The following is a 15,172-nucleotide window of genomic DNA, read 5'->3' as shown; positions in this document are numbered from 1 at the left end:
CGTTTGTCAGGTACCCTGCTAGTTGTCTCCAATCTTTGTAATTTGTAATACCCAAGGAGTAACACGATTTAAACGAAGTTCGAAGTTCGTCGTCGGAAAGATCGAAGTTTACAATGGTTTATGAAAGATGAAACGATGGTGTTTATGTTAACGTGCATGTGTACATACTTCAATACATACGTGTTGCCGGACGTTGCGGTATCGAACGAGAGTTATTTTTTGTTACATCTACCGTAAGTGACCAGTTCATCGCGTATTAACTGGATCAGATCATTCCGGTCTCTTACTTGTGTACACGATGTCGATAGCGAGATTAAAAATAGTAAAAACTTCCAAGAAAATCAATCGCAACGATAAAATTATTGTACTTTAAATAAATTTGTCTAGAATAATTGTATCGTAGGTATTTCATTACGGGAAATTATTTTCATTTTTCTATGAACGTCGTATCATTCCTAAATTTCATGTCGATAAAAATTCAAATCGTAAAAGAAATATGTACCACGTATATCCTTCTGTTTTTCTCGTTTCTTCTTCGTTATTATTGTTATTATTCATTTTTGTTCGAAAAATTGTTACAAGTTAACAATTTTTCTTTTTAACAAATGTTAAATCAGAAGTTGCAGTGTGTATATGAAATTAACTAGCATTTAAATTTGGCGCCAAAAGTTGCCGAACTTTGACGCGTAGCGCTACGGTAGTCGTGTAACGTTTCTTGCATTTTCGAAGGAACCGTTTTGCATTCTCTTTCTGCGTTTTGGCGAAGTATGGGTAAACAAACTGTCATTGTTACAAAAATTTCATTCGTACAAGTTGTGCAAACCTAGTGTTTCTTCATTAACATTGAAACTTTTCAGAATCATTTGCGAATCCAACGGAGATTTTGAAAACAATATCACGTGATTCGAGTAACTGAATTTTACGTTTATCGAATGTTTCTCGATGCAAATAAAATGTAACAAAAGCGTATTTAACAAGAATAGTCGTAGTTACAGAATGTGTGTAAGTAAATAAAATTTAACAAAAATATATTTTACAAATATACATACATACATATATATATATATATATATATATATATATATATATATATATATATATATATATTACAGAAATAGTTGTTACAGAATCATCAGTTGATGACACGAAAGATAGAAAGAAGCAAAAAAATTAAAGGTGTAATCGGATGAAATGGAGACCGATTAGAAGCAAGCGATGATAGATGATGATAGCAGCGGGTTATAGCGAGTGCAAGTTCCTTATCCTATTTGCGCGATGTCGTTGTCCGATGTCACCGCCATATTAAACGCTCGTTCCCCGGAAATTGCAATTCCCTAGCAATAACTTGGAATTGCTTCTGATTCGACTATCGTCGCCTGGCCTATCGTTCATCGGTCGAAAAATCACTCTGGCAAATTGCGTCGACATTGCGATTCTCCTGTTCTGTTCGAGCAGTTGCCCTCGACTTTCCTTGATTTTCCCTAAATACGCCTATAACTCGGCATTATCCATGGAAGCTTGGAGGAAAGGCGCCGTTTCATTTTTCGGTTCAATGCGGGGAAAATCTTGCAGATGTTATCGGTACATTATTTTCTGTTTTTTTTTTTTATTATAATGATTAATTTATTATATTTTTTTTATAATTAATTTATTACAAAATTTAATTTATTTAATATATTAAATTTAATTTATTATATTTTTTTTATTATAACAATTAATTTATTATAATTCTTTTACAAATACAAATTTTCGATGAATGAAATTTCAGTTATCTTTCCTTTGCAGTTGAATTGCGCCTACGCGTGATTTCAGCCCACGTCGTTTTCTTTGAACGAAAAAGAAGATGATTGGCGATAATGGAACAGGCAACAGTCGAGTACAGAAATTGTTTAATCAAAAATAGTTGGCGCAATGTTTTCCTCGGATGAATAAATCGAAAAACCGCAGGCGTAAGTAACTCGAGCGTTTCCTAACTCGTCGCAGAGTGCTTAATTATTAGCAGTTCTGGATTCGGATCGGTTTCTTGTCGTTGGCGGTAGAACACCACTTTCCCACTCCTAATTCACGTAGAAAAATCTTATTTACTCGGTCAACAGACTTTCGAAACTCCGTTTCTGCTTTTACGTCGCACATGAATAAGTGAAGTTATTTATAGTTCCGTCAGAGATGGAACTTTGGAATCTAAACGTTCGAATCGCAAGGATGTCTGGATTGAAACGTTTGACTCCGCTGGCACTTGTGTTTGAAATTGTTCAATGAATCGAGTCGAGCGGAAAGTCCTTAGTTCTCCGGTATCCATTAAGTTTCAGTAATTTTTTTCGATTCCTCTGAGAATCGAAGAAGCGGAGAGATGCATCGCTCGTATCCGTGACTCGTGAGCCGGCGTCGTAAACCGAACGCGATTCGAAGCACCCACGGTAATTCTATTTCGTACAATTTTAACGACGATTCGACTCTGGCGAGCTCGGCGAGCTTATTGCTCGTATCGGGCTTTTCGGATAAAAGTTGCTCGCCGATTAATCTTGCTAAAGGATATTACTTAGGGAATGATAAAGTACTCTCTCGTCGATGGTACTTGCTTTGAGCGTGCTCTCTCTCTCTATCTATCTCCACTCTTTTGATTCAACGCTGCATGATATTACGCCGTCCGGCTTCTGCTGTTTGACCAAACGCAGAAAATTTCTTTTCAGGGGAAAGAAGCTCACTCGAAACACAGGGTTTACGTTGAAACGCAGAGCAAGGTTTACTTTGTTTATAAAACGGCCAGGAAGCCTGGACTTAGAGAATCGAACTATACATGCACCGCGAGCAAACTTCACACACACGGGAATTATCGGCCACGGAGATCCGAATCAATGCACCGATAGAACGCGGCGCGGCCGTTCGTGAATCTTTTATCAGCGTTTGTACGAAAGAAGATTAATCATTCGCGTTTACGATCAATGCGATCGTTTGTTTGGTAGTAGCAGCAGCAGCTAGTGCCACCAGGGATGAAAACTGAAATGGAAACAATGTTTCGCGAACCGCTTAACAGAGTGAGAGGCAACGGTGTCATCGGGACGACAATATGGGACGAGAGACGAGCGCTATGAACGTTTTAGGGGTAATTAAAAGCAATTTCTTAATTGCGCGAATTCGTATTATCCGGCACAGCAGGACGAACATGTACAGGGAGAGCTTTCCATCGAGAGTAATTGTTCCAGAAGAAGTAAGACCGAGGACGTAACGCGTTCGTTAAGATAACGATGAGAAGAAGGAGGGAGAGCAAAACGAGAGAAAGATGAAATCAAGGAGGAAGCGGCAAACACTTGTGGATAAAACAGAGAGAGAGAGAGAGAGAGAGAGAGGGAGAGAAAGACAAAAGGTGAGGAAGACAAAAGGTGAGGAAGAAATCGGAAAGAATAGTCAAGAAAAATTTCTAGAAAGAAAGCGTGATAGCACGAGGGATGAAAGAGAGCGAGAGAGAGAGAGAGAGAGAGAGAGAGAGAGAGAGAGAGAGAGAGAGAGAGAGGAAAGGAAGCGAAAACGCGTATGGTGGTCAGAGGGTTTTCGGTGGTAGAGGGGAGAGAGCAGTGCACGGCACGGCACGGCGCAGGTGTGCGCCGGTAGCCCGGTCGCTGGCATGGTACTCCGCACGCCTTAGGTGCGCGTGTGCGCCGAAAGAACGATAGTGTAAAGTTCGAGGCGTGTGTATAGGTGCGCCTGTGCGGTACACAGGCACGATACCTTCCAGTTTGATCGCGAAAGAGCGACGAGAGAACGCCAGTACGGGTATATCGAAAGAGGAGAGGGTTGGTACCAGGTTGGGGGCCAAGGTTTGGGGAGAGAAGAGCAAGGAGCAAGAGAAAGAGAGTGTCAGGGAAAAGAAATTAGCTAAAAAATGGAGGAGGGGGGGGAGGATGAGAGTGTAGTTTTTGGGCCGTAGTGTGGGCCCAACTAGTAAGTGATCGAGATCGAGGAAAAGTTAGAGAGGAAAAGGTAGAGACTGAAACAGGATAGACAAGTAGTTAGACAAGTGGATTGGTTTAGAATAGGGGAAGGCAGTTCGGCAGGCAGGTAGGCAGGTAGGCATGCAGGCAGCGATGCAGGCAGCAAGCCAGATGGCGAGGGTAGGAAGCAAGGTGGGCGGTCGAAGGGGTAGTAACGGATAGTAAGGGGAGTCGGGGGTGTTCGGAAGGGGTTGCCGGAGGTGGCGGCGTACAGGGGGCGGCAGGCTGGTGGTGCGTCAGAGCCTGCAGTGAGCCCGGCAGTGAGGCGAAACGTTGGGCTCCGCGCGGGAGTCTCGTGGCCGCCCGCCTTTTCTTTTAAGTCGGGGTGCCTTTTTCCTTACACCCACCCCCCGCCCCTTTTTTTCCGTCGCCCTCGCGGCTCTACGGACCGATCGTCGCTCTCTTTTCAAGGCACGCGAGTAGAGAGAGGCTCGTCGCCGTGATCGTTCCGCGAATACGTACGTACACCGTCATCAGTCAACGGGGTTCGTTCTTCTGGTTCCGTCTTTCTTTCATTCCGATTTCTTCTTCGCCTTCGGTCGCGTCGCGTCGCTCGCGGTTTCGTCACACCGCGAGAGGTTAGCCGCTGGGAATGAAAACGCGCGACTCGCCGAGTGGATGAAGGATCGGATCGCAGATTCGCACAGAAGGGGAGGAAAAAAAGACTAGACAGGGGAAAAAGAGAGAGAGAGAGAGAGAGAGAGAGAGAGAGAGAGAGAAACGGAGAGAGAGAAGGGGATAGAGAGACGGGGTTTCTCGAGACGGGACGGTGCGGAGACACAGACACCGTGGACGCGAGTTGGCTGCGGTACCGGAGAGGATCTACCGCAGGAAGACCGGCGGTGGTGCGTGACCTCCGGCTCTAGCCACATGACACGGTGTTCGATCTCGCGTGCACAATCTCGTTACGGTTCTTTCAACGAGAAGAGGATATCGTGCGTTCTCTTGGTGATCGTTGCGACGCGTTGGTGGTATCGGTCGGTCGGTGGGTGTCGAGGTGTCGGTGACGACGGTGTCGGTGTAGGTGTAGGTATAGGTGTAGGTGTAGGTGTCGGTGTCGCTGGTCGCGGGGCGATCTCTTTCGGCGAGGCCTCTCGGCGGCGAGCCGAAGCAACCACGTTCTTCGTTTCCGCGTTCTTCGTTCAGTGGCTGGTTTGAATGTTTCGTTTCGTTCCAAGTGGACGCGGAGGAAGCAGGAGGGTGCAACGTGGTTAGATAACACGGGCGACGACATTCGTTTGCCAATGTCAATGTTAACAGTGGTTGGAAGACGGCCACGGTGATATCGCTGGCACGCGTAACACTCACTCGTACCGTCTAACACATTCCGCTCGTCCATGTGCTCCAGTTGGCTCGGCAACGGCAACGACAACGACGACAACGACAACGTGAATGGGAACGGGCGCAAGCACGGCAAGAACGGAAACAGAAACGGAAACGGAAACGGCAATGGTAACTGCAACGGCAACGAGAACGGCAACGGCTGCAATGGGTCGCTCGGCTGGGGACAGAGAGTGAGAGAGGTAAAAAGCAAGGAGAAACAAGGAGCAACGAGCGAGTTGGTGCACAGGTGCATAGCACGAAAGGGCGGAGATCAGCGGAGAGATTTAGGGTTAGCGACGAAGACGAGGATGTCGAGAGGATGTCGATCTCTCGAGAGATGAGAAACGGAGAAAACGCCGCGTGTGGCTTTTCTTGCCCGCGACCTCTCTCACGCACCGCCAATGCGGCTGAGATCGCGCCATCTCATTGGCTGCAATCGTGCCGTGGTGTCGGCGATGGGTACGTCCAAGTTCGATGCTCGTGTTTGACCGAGGGGCACGCGTGCGTTTCCTCTGCGCCACGCTTACTTTACTCCTCTCCGCGGTTTCCTTCTCCGTTTCTCTTCGCGAACGGCGAACGTTCCCTCTTCTCTCGCCACCGACACTTGGCCGGCTGTTTCTCGTTATTCCAAGATAACAGGATGCATCGCGGGGACTCGATTTCGTCGTGTTTCCTACTCGCAATTCCTACACGCCATCACCATTGTCACCGAGCGACAGTTCTTGCGTCGCGCGTCGCGTTGTTGACGTTGCGTCGAATTTCTGCGTGTCTGTCGTGATAATTTCTATCGTATGAAATGTGTCGTCAATGAGAGACAGTGTGCGAAAGCAACTCGGAAGGTTTCAACGAACCGGCAACGAATCGGGTATACCGGGGCAGTCCCCTGAAAGCGATCAGGCTTCACTGTCGCCGCTCACGCGATCATTTAAAATTTTCTTCAACTTTATAGTGAAACTTGACCTCGTCCACCCTGAATGATCAAGAAATTTCACCCTTGCATCCTCGACTCTGTTGTTCTTCGTTGTCCTCTGTTTGCCAAACGTTCGTTTGAACGTGTGTGTGTGTGTGTGTGTGTGTGTGTGATACGCGGTGGCAATCGAACGTTATCTCGACGATGCGAGCGAAGCAAGGGGAGTGGAAGGCGTAATCAAGGTCGTTGATTTCAGCTATACCTCACGCGAGCCGATTTGATTTCGTTTCGATAATCGGGGGTTTTTTTTTTTTTTTTTTCGTGCCACGCGAGCCAATGCTTTCTCGTTTGACGATCTCCGCACGCGATTCCTACGTTCGTACACACGTGTAGCGTGTATATCACCCCCTTGCGCAATCGATACACACAGTTGATGACCATTTACTGCACCGAGCGTAGTTAGGTTAACGGCGACGCGTCTTCCTTTCGTTTCGTTCTCGTTGGTAGCCAGTTTTCTCCTCCGGTAGCCAGTGTACTCGTGTCACGGAACGAGATGGACTGTTACGCGGTCACGAGACCAGTTTCAAACGACAAGAATGAAATTCTCGTGTAATTTTTACTACACCACGGCCAATAACCTTGGGCTCGAACTATATACGTATATATATATATACGTATATATATATCTATTCCACTCTCTACTCTCTGTCTCTACGCTTATTTACTTACTCTCTGCGCTCTCTTCGACCTTCTCGTTTTATACTCAACTCGAACTCGTATCGCCAGCGTTCGGTCAGTTTTTCGATCACTCTGTCAAGCTTCGTACAATCGAAGTTCTAGTGGCCACGTGTTTCCTGGAGATTGCCTCGATCGAAACTACGTCGATTAATTTCGAACTAAACTCCAAGTTTTATTCTTCATACGTAGAAACGTGTATCTTGTGGAACCAAACGTGTCGTAGGCGCAGACGTTTCAATGATCCTATGCCTATTTAGCAGTTTCTGCTCAAAAAGCAAAGCCGTATCAACGCGAGTGACAGGGGTGTCGCGCGGTCAATCGACCTTAATTCGTTAATTCCGCCGATCGAAGACGCAGCGAAAGGATTTTCATCGCGGTTTAGGGAAGGGTGCTGGCCGGATTCCTCCGCGGTCTCACCGATTAGACGTGGCGGTCGTTGAAATCCCGAAAACGAGTCACGATTCATCTTTCCTTCTGGCACCGGCCGCTGGTGTTTCTTCTTCATCTCTTTTTTTTTTTTCTCTTTCATTTGGCAGCCTCTCATCTTCCCCTTCTCGCTCTCTCTCTCTCTCTGGACCTGTAGCGTTTCTCTCGATGCCAACAACTCTCTCTCCCGCCGCTGTTACCAGCGCTTGACCATCACTCTCGTCAAACTTTCCCATTTGGCAACGAACCACTGTTGATTACCCCGTATTTTTTTTTTTTTTTTTTCCATGACGACGAAACGAAAGCAACGCTACCGAGAGAATCGGCAGCGTTTCAACGTTGTTTGACGCAGATGGCGGTTGAACTGGCGCGGAAATGAATGCTCGATCGGATCCGTGCGTGGCTACGTGTCCCCGTCCGTGGAGAACAACGACCGTGTGGCTGGCCCCGGGCCAATACAAATCTGGTTGAAGGGTGAGAAACGTGGAAACCAGGTGGAAGTGGGGGTGGTGGACTGAGAGGAGAAGGAAGAAAGGGTGAAAGGAAGAACTCGCGAGTGAAGACGAAGAACTTTCCGTTTCGTATTAGTGAAATATATATATACGCTCGCGTGGTTTTCGATTATACCCTCGGTGTTGCAAGATGCACTCGGGGCGCCGTGACGGCGGTTGAAGGACCAGGAGGCCGAGTGGCTCGTTACAGCCCTCGATTTCACCTTCTTGCCGACTCTTCTTCCCTTCTTTTCGTTTCGTTCCCCGAGGAGCACTCTCGCTCGCTTCGTCGCTTATCTCCTTCGCATCACCGACTCGCCGCGTCAAACAGGTGAGAAACAACCGCGGAACAACACGAAGTACGCACGCGTTTGTTAATAACTGTTCATTACTGTAGCCGTTTCTCCCTTTGATCTGAGAGTCTCTCTGATTCTCCTAGAGAAATGGCGATAGCTCTTACGATAGCGTGCAGATTGCTGCCGCAGATTGCACGAGCATGAAGAAGTTTCGAATATATTCGAGATGAATCGCATCGTCTTTTGAGTTGTTTTGGAAGAAGAAAGTGGTCCATTTATTTTCGAGTCAAGATTTTGCACGAATCAAGGTTTGCGTTTTAATAAATTTAAAAGTATTGGTAACTAATGATGGTAGTGTACAACCCAATGTATGTGTGTATCATGAACATTGTTTAGAAAATGACACGTATCTGATGACTATAAATGGGCTTAAGTCACTTTCGAAATTAATGAAATTTAATTTTTTAATTTAAAAAAAAAGGCATTTAATTTTTAAAAGAGGCATAATAACAGGCATTTAATTTTTAAGAAAGGCATAATAATAATAGGCATTTAATTTAAAAAAAAGGCATAATAATAATAGGTATTTAGTTTTTAAAAAAAGCATAATAATAACCGGCATTTAATTTTTAAAAAATGCATAATAATAATGGGCATTTAATTTTTAAAAAGGGCAAAATTATAATAGGTATTTAATTTTTAAAAAGGAATAATAATAATAGGCATTTAATTTTTAAAAAGGACATAATAATAATAGGCATTTAATTTTTAAAAAAGGTATAATAATAATAGGCATTTAATTTTTAAAAAAGACATAATAATAATAGTCATTTAATTTTTAAAAAGAGCATAATTATAACAGGCATTTAATTTTTAAAAAAAGGCATAATGATAGGTATTTAATTTTTAAAAAAGGTATAATAATAATAGGCATTTAATTTTTAAAAAGGGCATTATAATAATAATGGTTATTTAATTTTTGAAAAAAGACATAATAATAATAATAGGCATTTAATTTTTAAAAAGGGCATAACAATAGTAAGCATTTAATTTTTAAAAATGCCATAATAATAATAAAAAAAGGTGTTTAATTTTTGAAAAAAGGCATAAATCGCTTGAAGAAAGCTAAAATTTCCTTAAAAAAGAAAGAAATATATACAATTTTGCGTTGTTAAATTAAAAAATCGTCGTCGAAGCTTCCTCTCCTAATTACATTTTATTTTCAATTGTACCTAAACACCACGTGCTGTTTATTACTTCTGTTATTGCGTTTGGTTTTGCATTTTCTCGCGGTTACATCGCGACACTCCTTATAATCCATATTATAATTGAGATTGCCTCAGCCTCGACTTCGAGATTGTCATTGAGCCTCGCTTTACCTCTCGCCCGTTCGATCAATAGCGGCGATTCGAATACGAATTCGTCACGGTTCGGTCGAGGCACGATCGTCGTTCCTTTCTCGCGTAACGAGAGATCTAGGCGACCTCGCGCCTAGATTAGATTTTCCTCGTTTCGTTTGGTGGAAAGCTGAGATCGCCTGGTGGCTCGTCAATTCCTACCGCGTTGTTCCATCCCTGAATTATGACCGTGGGAAGTTAACAGAGTCCACAGAGCACGCGTTTTCAATTTGCTCACCGATATTTCATTTCCATGGAGAGGATTTTCATATATTCGGGCGTAAAGAAGAAAATGTTTTAATGAAAATTTTCTTTTTTTTGGGAGAGTAATGAAACATTACTTATTGCACTAGATATCAGTAGAAATGTCAAGAAAATTATTATCATTTATTGTTATTCAGGATTGTCGATAATTGTATTAAAATCCACGAGATTGATCACTATTATTCTATACTCCAAGCTATTATTTCTTTTCTCTGGAAAAGTCACGTGCCCCCGAGGATTTTTCATGTGGGGCACGAAGAAGAAAATGTGCATTTTTAGTGAAAATTTTCTTTTTTTCGAAGAGTGATGAGACGTTATTATTATTATCATCTCGTTAGATATCAATAAAATTATTATCAACGCTAGAACTGCCGGCGATTCGAACGTAAAATTTCCATCAGAAATGTTAAAGTAATATTTATGATACAGCGAAGCACACTTTCATTTATCATTTAAAAATCATTTAAACCTCTGAAAATACACATCTGTGAAATATTAAACAGAAATTACAAGTTGATCGTTTTGACCATTTTGGTAGTTCTGCCAGCAATTTATATTTACGAAGCGTAACTTCAAATAAAATGACACAGCATTGGAGATAATCGTTGAAATTTATTAAAATTATTAAATTTGTCGTTCTAAGTGTGTTGTCGTTTAAATTTAAAGCAGTCGTTGCTAAAACGAGTATAACGTACAATAATAATACCTAAACATACAATAATAATACTTAAACAGTTTAATAATATCCTCCAACATTTTTTGAAATTTCGTAAGAAGAAGTCTAGTTTGTATGAATTGTCCCGAATTATGTGAATCATTGAGATTATCAATTGACTCAGGATTGTCTTCTTCTTTTGATATTTCTTCTTCTGAAATTCTTTCTTTCTTCTTACGTCGTTATTGTAGCTTTCGTTATGCTCAGATATATTATCATACAACACCAAATGTACACGTACATTATAATTATTAGCAAATTATAAAAAGAGGAAATCCGAGCTGTTGGCTATATTTAAGTACGATGTCCCCTTAGAAGAGATAGTCGAGTGTTAAGGGAACAGGACAGTTTGACGTTCCTAAAAATTTCGAATACTTTGGAGGGCTAGTACACATTTGACAAACAAAAGTACATATTTGACTGACATGAGCTTTTGTGGTTTATTTTAACACATTATGAACTATAAAAAGCAACATTAAAAGAGAAAAGAAGAGGACTCTTATTTAACTTTTTAACGGCATCCTTTTACACAACTTCTTTTTACATTGCCTGTCGGTGTGCATGATTCCAGCCAAACAGGATTAGTTGCAACAAAAATGGCAAGAAAAGTTCAAAAGTAAACAATATTCTGTAGGTATTGACGATCCAACATTTTCATTTTTGTGAAAATTATGAAAATTGCAGCTATTTGTTTCTAATGTATCGAATTTATGCCAAAAATTTCTACGTTTTTTCTTTATATTTTTCGAAATTGTTGAAAATTAAAAAATGTTCGATCGTCAAACCCTAGTAAATGTTACACTAAAGATACGTACCAAGTTTCACGGTAATCGGTTGGTTAGATTCCGCGATATCTTGCACATCGTTTATAAAAACCTAGTTTCGAGAAAGAACGCGTTTAAAGTTTCAGAACGACACTTTTCACATGTGTCCTTTACTTACTTTTTTTTACTTATATATCGTCGCTCACAGTTCTTACAATTCACAACTAAATTGAATCCAAGTCCCTCTAATATTCGACTCACCGATAGTAACATTTGAATCACACGATGTACACTTTATAATACTGCTTCAAGTTGTAAACAGCGATGCAAACTCAATTATTCTGTATCCGCGGATTTATTATTATACCCCAAAGTAAGTCGTTTTAAAGGCTAGGACCTTTTGCCATCTTGTTTCCAAGACTTCAAACTACTATTTAAAACAAAACAAAAAGATTTTTCGAAACTCCTTGAGGTAATTAAAAAATATATACAATGACGAACAACTCGACAATGTATTAAATGATTCAATTCGACGGTCGATCCGATGAGCGAGAGCCTGCTATACCGCGGCATTGGCTCGTTAATACCACGGGGGAAACAAATTCGTTTCGCCGAAATTCGGTTTGCGTTCGTGTCGCGGGACAATTGCCTGTTTTTCGCCGCCGCGCGTTTCGATTTTGCTGCGTTTCATCTAGCCAATTAAACTCGCTAATTAAGACTATGCCTTCATATGATTTCATCGAGCGCAAGACGCCCAGTTGATCGTTAAAAAAAGAAAGAAAGAAAAAAAAAAAAAAGAAAAACGTCGAATATTTCTCGGTTAATCCGACGCGACAAGTGCAACCGTTACAAATTATTATACAGATGAAACAATTTCCCCAGCCCGCCGTTTCGCATTTCGTAATTTCCGTTACAGTTCGCGAAGAAACCATTCGACCGTGATAATTCAATTCGCTGAGATTGGACCTCCAAATATTTCCTCGCGTACGCGCTCGATTTCGTATGCAGCTGGCGTTCCGAGAGGCTATTAATTGAAACAAAAAGCAAAAGAAAAGAAAAAAAAGTACAAATTAATCGTGCTCGTCGATCGACGAATCGCACGCCACGATTTAACGCCATCCAGCGTCCGCTAATTAGCGTCTGTTGTCGCATCGAAACGGATTTTTCTTCTTTTTTTTTTTTGTCGAATCAGCCCATCCTCGAAAAGGTGAAAATTTGGCAAGTGGAAACTGTTGAGGGTATAGCGAATATAATTAGCGTCGGTCGTGGTACACGAGCTGAACGAGAAAATTTCATTCGGAGAGAGAGAGGCTCGCTCGCTTGCTCGGCGAGGAAACTTTATGGCCACACACACACAGATACACAGACACACACACATACACAGAGACACCAATTTGAGAGTGTCACACTCCTCTTCTTTGTATTTCTCAGAGTCTCTATTTGAATAACAAGCGAGACTGGATAAATAAGTAATTTCAACTCGGGTTCGTCACCTCTGTTGTTTATCATAATCTCGGTGCTCGATTTTTCCAGCGAGCGTGTCTTGTACGCAATTAGTTCAATTGTCTTTCGCACGGATGACTCGGGATATCTGGTAGATATCGAGGACGTCGATAAATTCGCCAGGTCTGTGTCTACCTTTGAAAACGTAGGACAAGTCCCTTTTTTTGGTTTGTTAGCTCTCTTTAAATCAAGAGCTAATTGCCACTCAACAAATTTTTTAACAAATCAAGACCTACGTAAGGCCACGGTAACTATGTCGGCCAATTCTATACTGAAAACTTTCAATTCCTTTGCTCAGTAAAAGCCTTAGTAATAATTTAAATTTTTAATATATAGTATACTTGTATATATAGTAATATAATATACATAATATATATAATATATAGTATTACTTTACGTAATAATTTAAATTTTTAATATATAGTATAAATTACGTTGTACATTATTGCTACAATTTTATTCTCAATTTACAATTTTATTTTTTACTGTTTTATTTATTAACATACAATTATATTTTATTTTTTTATTTATTAATATACAGTTTTACTTTTTGCTTTTTTACTTATTAATATACGATTATATTTTATTTTTTTATTTATAAATATACAATTTTATTTTTTAATTTTTTTGTTTATTATTTTATAGAATTATATTTTATTTTTTTATTTATTAACATACAATTTTATTTTTCGCTTTTTTATTTATTAATGTACAATTATATTTTATTTTTTATTTATAAATCTACAATTTTATTTTTTACTTCTTTGTTTGTTTTTAATATAGAATTACATTTTATTTTTTTATTTATCAATAAAATAAAAATAGAGAATTTATATCTGCCAGTAAATCGTGCCAGAGCTAATTGTTACAACTTGGAAACATTCTTGCTTCGTATCGGTAATTGTTTGCGACCCTGGAGGGCAGATGTGGCCACAAACTCGAAGACCTCGATCATATACTACATGCGGCAATGCAGTGGCCTTTATAACTTCCCCAAAGGATTAAACTTATCAAGAACCTCAGACCCAAATTATTCTTGGCCCTAAAAGTCGATGTAATAATTGCCAAACCAAATATCCTGACCTGCTACGGGCACCTCAGTGGTTCTCAATCACCCAAGAATCTCCAAAACATTCTTATTGTTCAAAAAGTGAATTTTTAACTTTTATGGAGGAAGCCCAAAATGTCTAAACAAACATCCAAAGAACACGACATTCATGAAAGTTAAATTTTCATTTAAAGAACTGCAAATACTCACTTTCGAATTGCTCTCCACCGGGAGAATCCATCTACACTTTGTTCAAAGACTGAAAACTCTTAATGGTATAAAATTTGAATTCTCCATTTCGTCTGTTACTTTAGTTGGTTCTACAGAAACGTGGATTCCAAAGCTTACGTTAAACAAAAAAGTTCTTGTCCTTTTTTGTCTTTATTCTTCATTCGTCTTATGTGTTTATCGACTTCCGATATGGCGTTCGAAAACGATGGAGTTTAACTTGCGCTGGCAATTGATTGCGAACCATAACGAGTGACCAAACCGTATACAATAATTCGTCTTCTTTTTTTGAATTTATCGGTATATATCACTGGATAGAAATTCCTAAAGAAGTAATAAACTTATTATTTGTTTTGTCTAGGTTGTATTTCAATATACTTGAAGCCAAGTTTGGGCTAAAATATTCTCGACTTGCCAGTGCAAGAGGTTAACGAAAGTTTATAAAATAGTAAAGGCAATTTTTCAAGAGATTAAAATTCTGTATCATTAACTATACTTAAACGAAGTCGCATATTGAAGAAACACAGTCGACAAAGTTTCATGTTGAATCTGAAACAATTGAACAGGATACTTATACTTACATTACTACTATATTATACTACTATTATATTATATTATACTTTACAATAATACTAAATGCTAATAATAATACTTTAACGTTGTTACTTTCTAGCATTGTTTTGATAACAAATTTTACAGTGTCTTTTTACCTATAACCTAGTCCATCTTAACTACTCGCGCTGGCAAACTGATTGCGGACCATAACGAGTGACCAAACTGTGTACACAACAGTCCTTTCTTTTTCTTTTGAACTCGTCGGCATGACGTCACTGGACAGAAATTATTCCCAAGTGATAAACTTATCATTTGTTTTGCCTGGGTTATGTTTCAATGTACTTAAAACTGAGAAAAATATTGCAATTTTGGGGCAAATATTGGGCACGTCCAGCGCAAGAGGTTAATCGTTACGAAGTTCGAGTCCAAGAAAGTCTCGCATTGCGTCGTGGTGTGTCCAGTCGAGACTTGTTGGTCCCCTTCGAGCGTAGCTACTACCAAAAACGAAAGAAAACAAAAACAAAA

The 15,172-nt window shown here is 40.4% G+C and overlaps 1 protein-coding gene across 1 annotated transcript in view; it reads left to right on the top strand.

Annotated features, from left to right (window-relative positions):
• Positions 1–4,236: 4,236 nt before the first annotated feature.
• Positions 4,237–15,172, top strand: part of LOC122528258 — a 136,989-nt gene continuing 126,053 nt past the window's right edge. The window contains exon 1 of the mRNA XM_043653215.1: positions 4,237–5,512. The gene's annotated coding sequence lies outside the window, so the exon portion shown is untranslated. The remainder of the gene's footprint in view (positions 5,513–15,172) is intronic.

The sequence above is a fragment of the Frieseomelitta varia genome, unplaced genomic scaffold, assembly GCF_011392965.1.
Source record: "Frieseomelitta varia isolate USP_RPSP 00005682 unplaced genomic scaffold, Fvar_1.2 scaffold_248, whole genome shotgun sequence".
NCBI lineage: Eukaryota > Metazoa > Arthropoda > Insecta > Hymenoptera > Apidae > Frieseomelitta > Frieseomelitta varia.
Note: the sequence above shows the minus strand (reverse complement) of the source record. Positions and strands in the feature narration are given on the sequence as shown.